We start from the raw sequence: 12,126 nt of genomic DNA on the forward strand, positions 1-12,126 counted from the left end.
AAATAAACTAAGTATGGAATGTTAGGCGTAGTCTACAATTGTAAGTATTGGTGAAAAGAAAACGGTTGGTATTGCCACATCTTGCTATAAGCGGTTGAAAGATTACTGTAGGTGTAGGGGCGTGACAGGGGCGGTTGAACAATTTCTCCATGCATCCCTTCTTTGAAAATATTGAAAACATGCTCTCTCTTTACAAATGTATCTTTTAACCATGTTTATAGGCACTAGAATAAGAAGAGGACACACTCTCAACTAGGATTGGTCTTGAAGATTGTATAATATATTGATTCGAGCAGACTCATATTACAGGGAGTTGCCCCTCCCTTTATACTGTTTTGCATTTCTCTTGTATAATGTTGTTTATGTGAATTTTATGGGCTTTCAATTGTATAAAGGAACACATTAATAATACTTGGTTACGAAACACGAACTAAGTAGGAAAAGTGGAATGTTAGGCATAGTCTACAATCATAAGTATTGGTAAAAAGAAAACGATTGCTAGTCTCGCACCTCGCTATAAGCGGTTGAAAGACTACTGCAGGTGTAGGGGCGTGATAGGGGCGGTTGAACAATTTCTCCATGCATCCCCTCTTTGAAAATATTGAAAACATGCTCTCTCTTCACAAATGTATCTTTTAACCATGTTTATAGACACTAGAATAAGAAGAGGACACACTCTCAACTAGGATTGGTCTTGAACCCCAACATTTTGAATATCAAAAAAATAATAGATACTCATTAAGAAGAATCTTCCACGTTCATTGGGCCTAGTTGTATTTGAAGCACCTTAAGGGTATTCTACTTTTTGTATTCCTTTTTATTTAATATAAAATCATGTTTATTTCTCGACTTTAATTTTTACAAGCATGTTGATAATGTTTCCACTAATAAGTTAGTTAGAGTTACAATTTAAATTTCTAATGAATGCATAAAAAATCAATTATTTGATCTTTAGAGTTACAATTAAAATTGTTAATTAATGCACAAAACAACCAATTATTTAGAAGTTGACTATTTGAAAGTTTCCAATGATTTAGTTAGCCATACTCATTTTGTTTAGTGAGAATTTCTATATATTAATGATGATATTCTACTTACTTTTCTTAAGAAATTGAAGTTGTTGATGTGTAGTTGTACGCATATTGATCTATCAAGTGTGTTATCCATTTCAATGCAAGTAGCACTCTAATCTAAAATTAATTGTTAACAAAATTATATGCACGTAATCCCAATTTTAATAAAAACACTATATGGTTGTCAAAACCTAGAATAATACAGAGCCACATGTCATTACTCATGATTTTTTTCCACCATTAATTGATTTATTAGGTTATCACTTTAATTACTATTGACTTAACTTCCTATCAACTATTCATCCTTGTTCCATCATATTAGAATGCTATGGTACATGTATTTCCCTATGCATATCCATTGGAAGAGATATTCCTTATACACTACTCAATCCTCATGGTGATGATGATGTCCTTTAACATCCTTTCATCCAACATGGTATTGGGATCTAGAGAGTGATAGAGAATACAAATAAAACTAGGATTTAATTAATAAAGTAAGATTCATGGGATGTTTGTTTCATAATTGTATAAAAAAAATATTAATATGAGAAAATGAGTTCTCTTCAATCTTTTCAATCTTCTCTACATTGCATAGATTACATATCTCATTCCTAGATGATTTTTGAAAGAAAACTTCTATAACCGATCAATGAAGTTTTCTAGAAAATACTAAAAACAACTATCTATTGTAAGTTAAATGATGTGTAGAATGTTGAATCAAGAGTCAAATTTCTTTAGTTTGTACAGAAATTCATCCAACCCAACCAATTTAGAGACTAAACTAAAAGCATGCAAGCTACTTCAACGAACCATAGAAAAATTTAAATTCATATTTTCTTTAATGTAGATTGAAATCTGTTTCTTAAATAATTATTGACAATTTTCAAAATAATTTCCTAATAGGTTATGCTATGAAATTAGTAAATCCAAAAGTTTGCATAGTAGACCAATAAATCATAAAGTATCAATATTTAATTAAATGCAATTAGTACCTTAGAAAACCTAGAAGTAATGGCAACTTCATAAAACAGGGTCTCTTCAATATTATCATAATCCGATAAATTACATATGTTATTTCTCCGTTATTATTTAAAAAGCTAACTTTTATACCACATTTTTTTCATATAAGACATACAACATTAAAATGTGAAAAAAATAAAAAATAAAAAATCATTCCAATACATAATAATTCTATTAAATATAACTATTAACTTAACATTATTCATTATAATTATAATAATAATACATAAAATGAAATTACAAAAGAAATCATAAAATTTATGAAATACTAAAGAACTCAAATCACACATTGAAAATGCTATTCCTTATATCTTTATTTTATTTTAAGTTTTGAATTTTTATTATGAAAAAAAAATATTACGATTTTATTTTTAAAATATTAACTAAACATTAAAGAAAATTGCTCAATACAAACCATTGTTTTATTAAACAAACATGTTAACTAATATAGTCAACAAAGACCATGGGTCACTTCCCTCAAGTTCAGTGGTCCAAAACAAAAACAAAAACGGCTATTCATATTATCAACTTAATCTCCCAGAGAACAAAGGCAGATGTCCTAGACCTTACAAATGTCCTTACTACAAACCAAACCTGAAACCTCAAGAAAAGTCAAAAGTATGTAAATCTCTACAAGCAGGAGGAAATCAGCTGACAAGTTTCTTTTATTTTATTTATTACTATATTATTCTGGCTGGCTTCTGAAATTTCAATGTTTTCATTAACTTGTTCAAACTTCGATATTAACCGAGGTTGTAACATCTTCTGTTCCGCTTCCAAAGAGTATCTTCTTTCTTACCATCAACTTCATTGAGCTTTGAGCTCTCCCTCCTGGAATGCTTTTGGCTTCTAACCATCGATTCTTGATCATCTTCAATGGGCTCTGAAATCTCCTTCTTATCATCGTTTTCAGTTTTCATCACTATTTCGGGATCATCTTTAGCCTCCAAAGTAATTTCTTCATCCTTCCCACTTCGTTTTGCAACATTCTTAACTGATATCACCAGCTTAGAATTCTCAGATACTTGCACATCCAGGCCCACAGGCTTCTTATTTTGACCACTATCTGTAGAATTTTCGATCTTTTTCAATTGGGAAGCATGTTTCTTACCTGCAAGATGTGATTCAAGTACAGCTGGACTGCTAAACACTTTGTTACATATCTTGCAGTATGTGCTTGAAACTAACAACATTCCAGCTTTCGGGGATGACATGCTTCCTTTTTCCTCCTGCTCGTTCTTGGCTGATATCACCAATTTAGAATTCTCAGATACTTGCACATCTACTCCCTCACATTTTTTACTCTGACCACTGCTAACCGCTAAAAGCTCTGTAGAATTTTCAAGCTTTTTCAATTGGGAAGCATGTTTCTTACCTGCAAGATGTGATTCAAGTACAACCTGACTGCTAAACACTTTGTTACATATCTTACAGTCTGCACTAGAAACTAACAACTTTTGACATTTTCGGGATGACATGCTTCCTTCTAGAACCTCAGATTTCCTACTCTGGCCACTGTTAACATCTAAAAGCTCTGCAGAATTTTCAAGCTTTTTCAATTGGGAAGCATGTTTCTTACCTCCAACATGTGATTCAAGTTCAATCTGACTGCTAAAGACTTTGTTACATATTTTGCAGTCTTTACTGGAAACTAACAACTTTTGACGCTTTGGCGATGACATGCTTCCTTCTTCCTCTTGCTGTTTTCTTTTTCCAAGAAAACTGTCAATGTCTTGGACCTGGTCATCCTGCCTTTTTCGTGGTTTTGGCAGCTTTCCTAACATCATCTGGTGTTTTTTTGTCAATTTATGTTCTGTATGGAGAGCTTCCATGGTTTTACCATGGACTTCACAAAGAGAACACCATCCCACTGATTCTAGCCACTTCTTTCGATCTCTGGAGGCTTCTTCTAGTTTTCTAATCATAGACTGGTGTTTCTTTCCAAATGCATGAGATTTGTGAAGCGCTTCTTTGGTGACAATCAATATCACAAAGTGAGCACCACCCAGGTCTTTCAAAGTTTTTGGAATCTGTATAATTTTCTTTGGCTTCCACTTTAATCTCAGATTTATCTGTAAACTTAGGCTGCGATTCCTGATTTGTCTTATTTAACTCCTGATGTGAAACCTGAAACACCATATTAAATCTAACCGTAATTAGAATATTACTCATACCTTTGATAAAACCCATTGCTATATGTTAAAAAAATTCTTAAGGTAACATTTGCTTCGAATTTCTCCATAATCTGTTTTATATATTTTAAATAATATACAAACAATACACCCTAAATGAAAGCATAAATATATACCCATCTCAGTTTACGTCAATATTTTTAAAATGCAGATCGATATACATTCTGATTTTCTTTAATCCGTCGGAATGAAAAGTTAAAAAAAAAAAAAAAACTAAAATTTAAATTAAAAATGAATATATCAAACCTTGATTTCGACTGTGTAAAACGTTAAATAAATTAATTTAATGCACGATACGTTTGCAGGTTTAAAAAAATCAGCCTTAGTATATTAACATAGAAATCACCTCTTTTTCTGGCTGAACTTGTAAATTTTGTTTAGGTTCTAATCGGCTGGCAAGCTATTACTGTCGTCATCAGTAGAGGAGGAAGACGAACTGCCCTCTGTTGTGTCTGAATCCATTGGTGGAGCGAGCATGGGGTCTCTCTGGGAAGATGGTGTAATCCTTCGTACCGGTCGCTTCCCCACGCGTGCAGTAGAGGAAGGTGTTTCCTCCGTTTCTCTTGCAATTATCTGCTCCAAATTATTAGAAATGGTTTCAGGAAACGGTTAAAAAGTCTATAGAATAAAACTAATAATAATAAAAATAGAAATGGTTATATATACTAAAGTCAATATTACGAACAGCGGATGAATATGAAATAATAAAAAATATTTTTGAAATTTAAAATAATTTTTTAATTCATTTTCATTTTTATTTATTTATTAAATTATTTGAAAATATATTTTAAAAATAATGCAATTGGGGAGTCTCAAAACTTAGGAACAAATATAGCAATCAGGAGTTCTCAAGATAAAAATTTATGCAAAGGTTTATGCACTTTATGTAGACATATAATATTACCATTATATTATCATCATAAAAACTTTTACCTGGTATTTATTCTTAACATTTTCTTATCATCTTTTTTAACACTCTTATCATCTTATCAGTCACCTATTTTAAGCGACAAAACAACATCCAAGGCTAATGATTTAGAAACTATCTTTGGTAGAATTAGAAAATTAGTCTCCATAAAGAGTTACGAGAAAATTAGTCGAGTTAAAGAATTGTGAGATTGGATGGTTCTATTTAATGTAGGAAAAGAATAAGTTTGCAGATTATCAAGCTAATTTGGTCACTACTCAGTTTCTTAAGACTTAAGTTGATTAAGGAAAGTACAGTGTTACGCATAATCTTATTCAAGATTGACAAAAAATGGTGGGTGCCATCATGGTTATTTACTCACTAAAGGAAAATAATTTACGGAGTCTTGTCATATGTTGTCATGGGGCATCATGGTAGCAATATTTTCAGTACGGGATTTTCTTTGTATTAGAGGGCTCTATGCACCCTTATTGTGTTAAGTATAGACTCACTCATAGTGGAAATCTGAAGGATTTGTATTAAAGGGCTCTATGCACTCCTATCGTGTTATTTAGACACCGACTCATAGTGGAAATCTGAGGGATTCTCTTTGTATTAGGACTATGCAATCTTATTAGTTTAAGTAGAGACTCACTCATAGTCTAAATCTGAGGAATTTTCTAAATTTGAGGAATTTTGTTTGTATTATGACTCTATGAAATCGTATTGGGTTAGGTAGAGGTTATCTCATAGTGGAATTATAAGACTCATATTTGTGTGTAGCACACAGCTTAAGTGGTTGTGCTAGGAATTGACTTTAATAGAGAAGAGATTTGCAATGATGGAGTGTAGTTTTGGTGGAGTTCTCTTACTAAGCATTATACTTCTTGTTCCTTTTGCTCGAAGATTTTTGAGAAACTTTTTCAACAATTTATTCTTGAGAATTCCTGAAAATGATTTTAAATAATTATACTCTAATTAACGAAATCTCCTCTTTTATTAACAAATACTTGTATATCTATGTTGTTAGGCACTATAAATTGCATATTAGTTAAAAGTGAAATTTCATAAACTTTCAAATTTTAATTATCTCGTGGAGAAAATCATAAATGTAAATCTTTTTCAATCCTTAATTCCAGAGGTGTATGAAACTATCTAACCTAAAAAGGATATGCAACTTTGTAACCTATCTATAAGCATTACCCATATATTTTTTATATAAATAAAATTGAAATTTACCAATCTTGGTTATATATAGTATCGTTACGATAAAAAATATAAAAGGGAGTGTAGAGAATAAAAACCTGTCGCTGTAGCAGTGGCAGATGTTGAACTCCTCTTATAAAAGGTTCCCGTCGCAGGCTTGTGCTTTCTCTTCCAGCCAGATCATGGCTGCGATATCTCGGTTCTATAACCCCCATTCCATTCCAGAGGGGCATGCCAATGGGTTCTCTGTATGGCTCAGGCTCCCTCACGGATATTCCGATCGGCTCTCTAAAACCATAGGGCGACAGTGTTGCCCCGCCGTCAACCAAATGCGTTCCAAGCATGTCAATGCCCAAGCGTCCAAAATTGTCGCGCGTAAAAGATCCATATGGTAGGGGAACAGCTGCACGAGTAGATGGCAAGAGCTGGGGGTGGGGAGGAACCCTAGCTTCACGGAGAGGGTGTTCAACGAAGTGACTCTGCCCTGAACTTCCACTGCTTCCTCTTGTCGGAGCTTCACCAGCACGACCATATCTGTTGTACTCCATTTCGTATTGTTTGGACTGCAAATGGCTGAGCTTCGTTGTCTATGTTACCGCGATCGGAAAGGAAGAACAGAATAACCAGAGAACAGAGAATAAACCGCAACTCAGATTTGAGAGTTTTGATATCTGAGGAAATCTCTTCTATTTAAACGCGTGAGTTAGAAAAGGAGACGAACAACGGGTTTCATTTGATGGGTATTTAGGGTTTAGGTCATCTGCGCAGTGATCAATTTAGACTATAAATAGGTTTAAAATGGGGTGAAGTTACAATGGATTTCGTCTTGATGTTGCATAACCGACGAAACAAACAACGGGTTTCGTTTGATGACTATGGGTATTTGGGGTTTAGGTCACCTGAGAATTTGTTAATTTTGATCGTAATTTGGACCATAAATAAATTTAAAGGAGTGAAGGTCCCAGGGCTGTGTAGAGTGTTAATTAAATAATAATAAATAAATGTAATTTAATAGTGATGTATGTTGCTCTATTAGTTTATTTAAATGTAATAATTTATTTTGGTTAATTTTGACCATAAACAAATTTAAAGGAGTGAAGGTCCCAGGTTGTGTAGAGTGTAAATTAAATAATAATAAATAAATGTAAAACTTAAATTAGTGATATGGGTTGGATTATTAGTTTAAATTAGTGATATATGTTAGAATATTGGTTTATATTAAGTGTAACAATTTATTTTGATTTTTTCACTTTTATAATAATAATAATAAAATTATTTTGAAACATAAAATTAGGGGATTTTATTTAATAGTTTATTTTATTATCAATATACAATTTTGATTACTTTATTTAATTTAATAAATTATAATTTAAATAATAAAAAATAAAAGTATATTTAAAATTAAAAGTATATTTTAAAGCAAAATGTTTTTAGTGAGATTTTTTGGAAGTTTTTCTAGTGTCTTTTTCCGGTCTAATTTCTCTAAAATTCGGCAGTTATTTATTGAAATCACAAGTTTGATGGATAACCCTCGCACAATCAAAGTTCCATAGCGGTTTTTAAGGGTGCTTAATCCATACATACACTCAAAAAACCAATTTAAATAACATAAATCAAGATTTCACCTCAAATCTTTCACTGAGATTAAGAAAAGTCCAAAAAGTCCCAGTAAAGGCAACCCCATTTTAAAGTAAAAAAATGCAAGAACTAATCAGTCTGGGTACAATTATTTGGTGAAAAATTTAATTTTGTGTGGTGATTTTATTTATAATGAGTCATTTTGAGTATTTCAATATTTCTGAAATAATTTAAAATTGTGTGCCATAATTATTTAACATATTATTATTAAGGAAAAAAATTTAAGAGAAAATAAGATTTTGACTATAAAAATGTTATCATTATTTTACATAATGTTATAATTTAAATTAAAGGTAAATGGACGAAATCAAACCATGCTTGTGGATTCCTTTTTTCCTTACCAGATAATGTTTCATTGTGATTAAATCTTTTGTTGAAAATTCTTAATATATGGATCTTTATACTCGGCTTAAACTATAAAATGAAATTTCCATATTTAAATTGATCTATAAAATTTTTCATTTTTAACATAATTCATTAGAAAAGAAAATATAAAATAAATTAAAAATAAATAAATACAAAAAGAATAAACATTCATTAGTGGATTATTTCTTCCTTTCAACTTTTGTACACTTTGGATAGTGTGCGCATAATTGTGTTATTTTCTAAGAGAAATGTGTTATTTTCTAGGAGAAATTTATCACCACTAAAAGAGTAGTCGGGTCACTAATTCTTGGGTTAAATTTTTCAAAGTTAATACGAAAAATAAGAAATAAACTATACCCATTACAAGTTGTTTTTAGTGCGATTTTTTGGAAATTTTCCTAGTGGATTTTTCCGGTCTAATTTCTCTAAAATCCTGTAAGAATTCATTGAAAACACAAGTTTGATGGTTAACCCATGCACAATAGAAGTGCCCTAGGAGTTTTTCACGATCTTGAATCCATATATACAGTCAAACAACAATTTTAAATAACACAAATCAAGATTTTGGGCTCCCCTAAGGCCAACCTCCTACATGTGGATCAATAAATATCAGTTGTATCACATATATGCTTTTCTCCTAGTCGAGTAACAAACTCTAGAGCTATGTTTGCAACCCTATGAACTCTCTTAAATTTATGTAATTTCTGTAACATCAAGAAATTATAATATTTTAGATATTGTAAATTAGTCTTATACAAGGGAAATGGAAAGGTGGAAGTGAAAGCTCCTTCCTCAGAGGCTATTATAGAGGAAATCGAGAAAGAAACAATAAACTAGGAATGACATGACACAAACCACATATACAGAAAATTAAATAGCTTATTTGATCATATGTCTAAGGAAGCTTTATGAATCATGATACAGACTTTGGAGATCACAAAATAGGGAAATTGTAGATCACAAAATGCATGGATGATCAAGCCTTTAAGATTATGGTCACCCTATTTTAGGACATGAACTAGTTTTTCGTTTTTCAAGTAATTTTTAGATATAATTTTCTATGAATGAAGTGGTTTGATACAATGTGAACAAACTTCTCTAGGTTCCTCACAATATATATTTTTTATTAAGGATTTTATTTAAATACACCTTATATTTAAAAGGGATCAAGAGTTAATAATTATTTTGTTTTTCTTAATGGCACTATCAAATTTTGATAAAGTTGGTGTTTTTTAAATAAGAGTGGACTTCATGTTTGGTCGGTAGCTTGAGTGGTTGGTTCCATGATTTGTTCTTCCATCCACTCGAGTTCAATTATAATGGACATGTTTGGCCCGTTGTGATGAATCTCAAAGAATAGGCACCCCTATCCATGTGACATTTCGTATCTTGCTAAGTCATAAATTATTCTTCTAACTAGCTTATTGGGTGTTGGGTAATAATGGATGATCTAGTCTCATGGGTGTTGGCCTCTCATGATAAGGCTAGAAAAGTAAGCACCCTATGAGACACAATCCAGTGTGGTGGGGTTGAGACCTTTTGGCTCTTGTTAAGTCATTAATCATTAGTATGTCTAGATTGCAGATTCTTGGATATACTCTTAGTGTTTTAAGGGTTACAATAATATTTGTTCCTATGCCGTGTCTAGATTATTCCAAATATTTACATTGTTACCATTGTTAAAAATAAAGAGACATTTGTTATCCTCTTCACCTAATTCAAATCCCATAAAGAGACATATTGACCCCTTGTGATAAGGCTAGAAGAGTACACGACCCCACAGACAAAATCCACTTTGGTGGGGTTAAGACCCCTTGGTTCTTGTTAAGTCATAATTTATTGAGATATCTAGATAAAAGGTTCTTTAATTTGATCTTGGTGTTATAGTAGCAATAGGAAGGTTTAATCGTGGGCCTTATCCAAATTACTCCAAATATTTACAGAGTTTCCATGGTTAAAAATAAATAAATAATAATTTATTTCATTTGCAAACATATGTTTCACCATTGGAGTTTATAGATTCAAAACCAAAGGTGATAAATATTGTACATGTTGATTAATTAATTAATGTTGTCTTATTCTCATGAGACTTGAATAGTAAGTTTCTGACTAGTGTGAAACTACCAAATTGTTGATAATTGATGGGAGTGTTTGTAGATGTCTCGGACCTTGGCAAGTTGGAAGTTGCTATTAGTATTTTCTTGTGAGCTATCAATACTAGATTCATCAAATTTTTCGTCAATAAAATTCATTCCATATCTTGTACAATGATCAATTTAATATGTTTTAATTGTGATTAGGTAAAATTAAAATGGGATAATGATGACAAATTATAACCCAAATTTTAAATGGGTTAATAATTAATATAGCTAACTAAAGTAATATTGACAACCTATAAAATTTTTTTGTCTATATGTTAAGAAACCATAGAGCTTCATTCAATGAGGGGTTTGATGGGAAATTCAAAAGAGAGTTTTCGTTAGAGAAAAGACCCAATTAGAAAATTTACCATCTGGTGTACACAAGTTATCCATATTTGGCTAGATATCAGTTAATACGATTTCAAGGTTTAATTGTCATAACCCAATCCATAGTTTAAGGTTTTCTCAAATGTAATAAATGAAATGCAACTACTCCCATATATAAAATGTAGATTGATTCCCATAATAACCCAATAAAACAAAAGAATTAGACATATCACCATACATATATACTACTTTATCCTCCTTAGAAAATTTCCTTGTAAATAAAAATAAAAATATAAGTTAAGTCAATTTATACAATAAAATTTTCAAAAATGGCAAGCTAGTGTTATGCTCTGTATATTAACAAAATTAAGGAAAAAACAAGAGCAATCTATTACATGTATAAGATACTAATTTACATCCTAAAAAGACATCTTACAATAATCCCAAAGCTAATAATATAGTAAAAGAAATTCAACGCATCTAAGTTATAGAATCAAAATTAGTTACAAATAGATTAACCAATAATTATTTCTCATTGTTTTTTCTCATACCGACTTTTCCAAAAATATAACAACAAAAATCCTTTATCTTTATTATATTTAGCTTATTTCTAAATTAGAAAAAAAAGAGATTCAACACTTTGTTCCTTTGGGTGGATTTTCATTTCCCCTTTGATAGGTGGTGTTTCTCCATCCCACTATATTTTTCTATCATGTGAGTTTCAGTTTCTTCGTAAGTTATAATTTATTTATTCATAATTCAATTTCCATTATTGGTTGTTTGGTTTTTTTTTTTTTAATTTACTATTTAGTGTACACTCTTTATTACTCTAATACATTTCCTAACCGTTCAAATCCTTTTTAGAAGAATGTTCCACTTAGCGAGAGGAGGATTTTGTTTTCTTTCAAATGTACATGCAATGATGCATGCTAATGAACTGACATCAGTATGCATGCTTATTCCAGAAAATAAATCAATTATTCCATCCAATTAAATCCTCAAAGTAATTTACAAAATTGGTTTTTATAGTGAAAGGGGCCAATTTGAGAATTAGGATCAAACAAGAAACGCTCACATCAATTATCAATGACGATATTCTCAATTTGGAAACTAGAATAAATCACTCGATTAGAATAAGTTAAATGGCAACCTAATGAAATTTAGTATTTATCTCAAAACCAAACTAATTTTGAAATTGAGCTATAACAATATTTTAGCAATCCTCGAATGGGGTCAATCTCGATATAAATGGATGG

The sequence above is a fragment of the Pinus tabuliformis genome, chromosome X (assembly GCF_031772625.1).
Source record: "Pinus tabuliformis cultivar Carrire ecotype Pingquan chromosome X, CPIR1, whole genome shotgun sequence".
Taxonomy (NCBI): domain Eukaryota; kingdom Viridiplantae; phylum Streptophyta; class Pinopsida; order Pinales; family Pinaceae; genus Pinus; species Pinus tabuliformis.